This window comes from Macaca mulatta, chromosome 15 (assembly GCF_049350105.2).
Source record: "Macaca mulatta isolate MMU2019108-1 chromosome 15, T2T-MMU8v2.0, whole genome shotgun sequence".
In the NCBI taxonomy this organism is placed as follows: Eukaryota; Metazoa; Chordata; class Mammalia; order Primates; family Cercopithecidae; genus Macaca; species Macaca mulatta.
In genome coordinates, this window is record NC_133420.1 from 117,135,773 (window position 1) to 117,141,141 (window position 5,369).

The 5,369-nt window shown below is 44.5% G+C and overlaps 1 pseudogene; it reads left to right on the forward strand.

Moving 5' to 3' along the window:
* Positions 1,716-2,217, forward strand: LOC693792 (thioredoxin pseudogene; annotated as a pseudogene).

Here is a 5,369-nt window from a genome sequence, read left to right on the forward strand (position 1 = left end):
CCTCAATCACCCGGAGGAACCATCTATGAATAAGTGCCATCCAGTCTGGAAGGGGGTGTCTCCTGGGTCTGGTCAAACCTTTGTATGGTAATCAATGAAATCTAAACATGTATGTTCCTTCCTTAGATTTGGATTTCTTGTCAGGAAACTTGCTAGGTTGAGTGAATTATCAGTGGTCAATGTTAAATCATCCTTTTCTAACAGAATGGCCTCATACTTAAAGATTCTGGCGTCAGTAAGCCATCTCCCTGCTCTTTGGTTTAAGATAGTTCTAACTTGGTGCGACTTGCTTACTGTCAATTTTCCTCCAAAGGTTAACTTTCTGCTTTCCTTGACTAGTATTGCTGTAGCCGCGATGCATTGAGGCCATCCATAAGTGACTGGGCCTGAGACCTTTGATAGGAAGGCTACGGGCTGCTGGCAGCCTCCGTGTTCTTGAGTCAGCCTTCCTAAAGCTACCCCACTGCCCACATTAACAGAAATGTAGAATGGCTTTTCTAGGGAGGGTAAGGCTAAAACAGGGGCAGTTATGAGCCTTTCCTTCAGCTTCTTGACTTGATCACCTTCCTCAGAAGTCCACGGGAGATGGTTAGGCTTCTCCTGGGCAAGTTTTTGATATAACAGTTTACTGTGCAGTGCATATGAGTCAATCCATAAGCGACAGTATCCGACTAACTCTAAAAAGTTCCCGAGTTCTTGTTTAGTCAAGGGTAAGGACACGATTCCCTCGATTCATTCAGGCCATATTCTTCACTTGCCTGCACTTATTAAGTGGCCTAAATATTTAACTTCGGGCTCTACATACTGAAGCTTTCTTTTTGAGACTCGTAGCCTCTCAAACTGCAGATGGTTAAGAATATGCGTAGAGAAGTCAGTTACCTTCTCTATATCTTCATCAGATATGAGAATGTCGTCCATGTACTGAAGAAGGTATATTTGTTCTGGAAGGCATATTTGTTCTGGGATGACAACTTTTTCTAGTACTTGTTCTAAAATGTGGCCGAAAAGATTAGGGGAGTCTGTGAACCCTTGGGGTAAGACTGTCCATCGATATTGTTGTTTCCGCCCTGAGTGGGGATCCTCCCACTCAAAAGCAAATATATCTCAGCTATCTTCAGTGAGGGAACATGCCCAAAAAGCATCCTTCAAATCTATTACAGTAAACCATTGATGATTATATGGACTGGCAGTATTGGGGTGTTATAAGGGGACATACAGGGCTCGAGAAGCCCATCCTTAATAAGCCCTTTGATTATAGGTTTTAACCCTATCCTACCTTCTAGGGGAATAGGGTATTGCTTCCTTCTTACTACTTCTCCCAGGATTTTTAGCTTGATGTGGATCAGAGGGACTTGGAGTTTCCCTCGGTTTTCTTCTTCGGACCAGATATTAGGATTAATATATCTTTCATCTGTAGTTGTGAGTAGGTTTAATGAGGTGAGGAATCCTCTTGGGCTGACTTGTAGACCTATGCCTAACTTTAACATTAAATTCCTCCCCAGTAAATTAGTTCCTGCTTCAGGGATTAACAAGAACTGAATATAAGCTAACGATCCTGGTATCTAACTTCTGTGCTTTCTAAAATTTTTGCTCTAAATCCTTCCCCTTTTACCCCAGAGACTAAAAGTTCCTCTGAGGAGGAGACAACATTAGATGGGAGGGAAACAAACAGAGGAGCAGGCAGTCCCTGAGTTGACTAAAAAGGTGATAAGCTGGCTTTGGATCCGTTTCCATCGGTCCTTACAGCCGCTCCTCAGACCCCAGCAGCAAAGATGATGAAGCAGATCGAGAGCAAGGCTGCTTTTCAGGAAGCCTTGAACACCACAGGTGATAAACTTGTAGTAGTTGACTTCTCAGCCACGTGGTGTGGGCCTTGCAAAATGATCAAGCCTTTCTTTCATTCCCTCTCTGAAAAGTATTCCAATGTGGTATTCCTTGAAGTAGATGTGGATGACTGTCAGGATGTTGCTTCAGAGTGTGAAGTCAAATGCATGCCAACATTCCAGTTTTTTAAGAAGGGACAAAAGGTGGGTGAATTTTCTGGAGCCAATAAGGAAAAGCTTGAAGCCACCATTAATGAATTAGTCTAATCATGTTTTCTGAAAACATAACCAGCCATTGGCTATTTAAAACTTATAATTTTTTTAATTTACAAAAATATAAAATATGAAGACATAAACCCAGTTGCCATCTGCATGACAATAAAACATTCATTCTAAAAAAAAAAAAAAAAAAAAAAAAAAAAAAAAAGGTGCTAAGCTCATATTTAGATCCAACCTCAAAATTTATCAAGGGCTCCTGGTGGGACTCAAGATAAAAGAGAGAGCCTCTGAACCCCTTATTCTTCCTTGAAAGTCATGAGTGGAAGGGCTTCTTTTTCCTTTCTTAGTTTAGGACATCCTCATTTGAAGTGGCCTGTTCTTCCACATCTATAGCACCTATCTTGTCCTTCCTCCCTCTTAGTTCTGGGATTCCTTAACCCTGCTCCTCCATACTCTTTAGGGGGTCTGGATGAGGACCTTGGTCCTCCAGATGGAGGCTGGGGTCCTTTTAGAGAGGGGTCTTTAGGTTGCGAGGGAACAGGCTGGTGGGATGGTAACCCCAGTCAGGGTTATAAGGAGGAAGGATAACGTGAGTAGTGGGGGAATTGGAATGGGATCTGAGGTGGCAGCACTGTCTGAGGGGAAAGATTGGGGACACTGACTGGGGCACACTGAGTCTAGGGGATCCCATGCACTGGAGTCTTTAGGCATGACAGCTGGTTCCTCTGACTTTTCATTTTGAGGTGCTAGATTGGGTTCTTTCCAATTTAAGGGAAAAAGGAGGGCTGGTCCTTGCCTCCAACAAAGGGCATAGCCTAGTTCTTCTTGAGACACTGGACCTTTATCATTAACATATCGGATTAGAAGCTGACACGTTACATCCTCATTCGACCCAAACTTTGGCCAGAAGATTGAGGGTTTGAAGATGGGTCCCTGAGTCCAAATAAGACAGCAATATTTTATCATTTGTTGCTTTTTTCTATATTCAGTCCTTTCATTATCCTTCCAGTGTTTTAGCATGAGACCTAGGGGGCTATCTGGGGGGCTATCTTTGTTACCATCTTTATCCCCTTTGCTCCCTGTCTTGCTTGGGGTATTTCTCATCTTGATGGTTTTGAGGTAAGGTTCAAGTTTCAATTTCCCTTGCTGGAAATTTTTCAGCTTGTGGGGTGAGGCTCAATTTCCCCCACTGGCAATTTCTTGCCTTTTGGGATGAGGCTCACTTTCCCCACTGGAAATTTCTTGCCTTTTGTACTACTGGAGGTTCGTGTGAGGTTCAATCCCCCGCAGTGGGGATGTCTTGCCTCTTTTTAACCTCTATGCTACCCTGATGAAGGAGTACTTCACCGCCCCTCCCCACCCCCCGCGGCTTTCTTACCTTAGTCCCCACCACCAAGGAAATACTTTACCGGCTCCCGTGGCTTCTCCTTCCTTGATCTGTGCACAGAGTCATTGCTGCAGTATGTGAGAATCCTTTAAGCTTGGTGGCTGGCTTTTTTTTTGTCCCCTGCATTGCTGAGAGCTCGAGTTATTCCTTGCACTGGGTAGGTCTTGATTTCTCACCCCTGAAGTCATCTCAAGTGGGCGGTGTGCTCCTCCTTATGAGAGAGAACCAGAGACCATCCCTGGAGGGGAACGTAATCACAGGCAAGCCCCCAAATTGTTATATGTAAAGTTTTGGTGCGACAAAAGAAATAGCACCTGAATATAAAATTTTCTTTTTGATTCTCAGGAAGGCAAGGTACTTCTACAGAAGGGTGCGCCCTCACAGTTGGAGCAATGGTGAGTGCACACTTGGACAAGGGAGGGGAAAGAATTCTTATCCCTGATGCAGGTGGCCCCTGCTGCTATGCCCTTCCGCAATTGGCTAGAGTTAGACCACACAGGCTAAACTAATTCCAACTGGGTAATTTAAAGAGAGTGACGGGGTGATTGGTTTGGTGGGAAAAATGGTTATTACAGAGCAGGTAATCAGAATGAGTCAGGGTGGAGCAGGTAATCGAAAAAGTTTGCTTTATGAGGAAGTTAAGTTTAAAAGTAGAAGGCAAAGAATTGAACATACTGACATATTGATTCTTTGAAAAGAAATTTAGGACTCATATCTAACAGTAAGACTCCTGTCTCTACAAAAAAAATTCAAAATTAACCAGATGTGGCATGCGCCTGTGGTACCAGCTACTCAGGAGGCTTAACTGGGAGAATTGCTTGAGCTCTCCCACCTCAGGAGTTCAAGGCTGAAATGGGCTATGATCATGCCACTGCACTCAGATCTGGGCAACAGAGTGAGACTCTGTCTGGAAGAGGAGGAAGGGAAGGAAAGGGGAGGGAAGGGGAGGGGAAGGGAGGGGAGGGGAGGGAAAAAGCTTATAATCCTGGCTAGGCACAGTCCTGGCTCACATCTGTAATCCCAGCAATTTTGGAGGCTGAGGCAGTCAGGTCACTTGAGTCCAGGAGTTCTAGACCAGCCTGGGCAACATGATGAAACCCCATAACTGCAAAAAATACAAAAATTAGCCAGGTGTGGTGTCATACAACTGTAGTCCCACTTTGGGTAGCTGAGGTAGGAGGATCACTTGAGCCTGGGAGGTCAAGGCTGCAGTGAACCTGATTATGCCACTGAACTCCAGACTGGGTGACAGAGTGAGATCCTGTTTAAAAAAAAAAATACATAAAAATAATCTTTCTTTCTCTTTCTTCTCTCTCTCTCTCTCTCTCTCTCTCTCTCTCTCTCTCTCTCTCTGTCCCTTTCTCTTGTCTTTTCTTTTTTCTTTTTGAGACAGAGTTTCACTCTTGCTGCCCAGGCTGGAGTGCAATGGCATGATCTCACCCACTGCAGCCTCTGCCTCCCAGGTTCAAGTGATTCTCCTGCCTCAGCCTCCCAAGTAGCTGGGATTAGAGGCACCCACCACTATGCCTGGTTAATTTTTTTTGTATTTTTAGTGGAGATGGGGTGTCATCATGTTAGCCAGGCTGGTCTCAGACCCTTGACCTCAGGTGATCCGCCCACCACTGCCTCCCAAAGTGCTGGGATTACAGGAGTGAGCCACCATGCCCAGTAATAAATTTCAACAAATAAAATATTACAATCTTGTTACAGGAACATCAAGTTCATATGCCTGCTGCATAGTAATAGACCAATACACGGAGACAGCATGGTTTGCAGCAGAGAAAGAGTTTAATGATTGCAGGGCAGCCAAGTAGAAAGGCAAGAGGAATCCTCAAATCCATATCCTCTGGGGAGTTCTGGACTGGGATTTTTAAGGAGATTGTGGAGGGCAAGGGGCTGGAAAATTGCGGCTGTTGATTCATTGTGGTAAGGGGATGAAG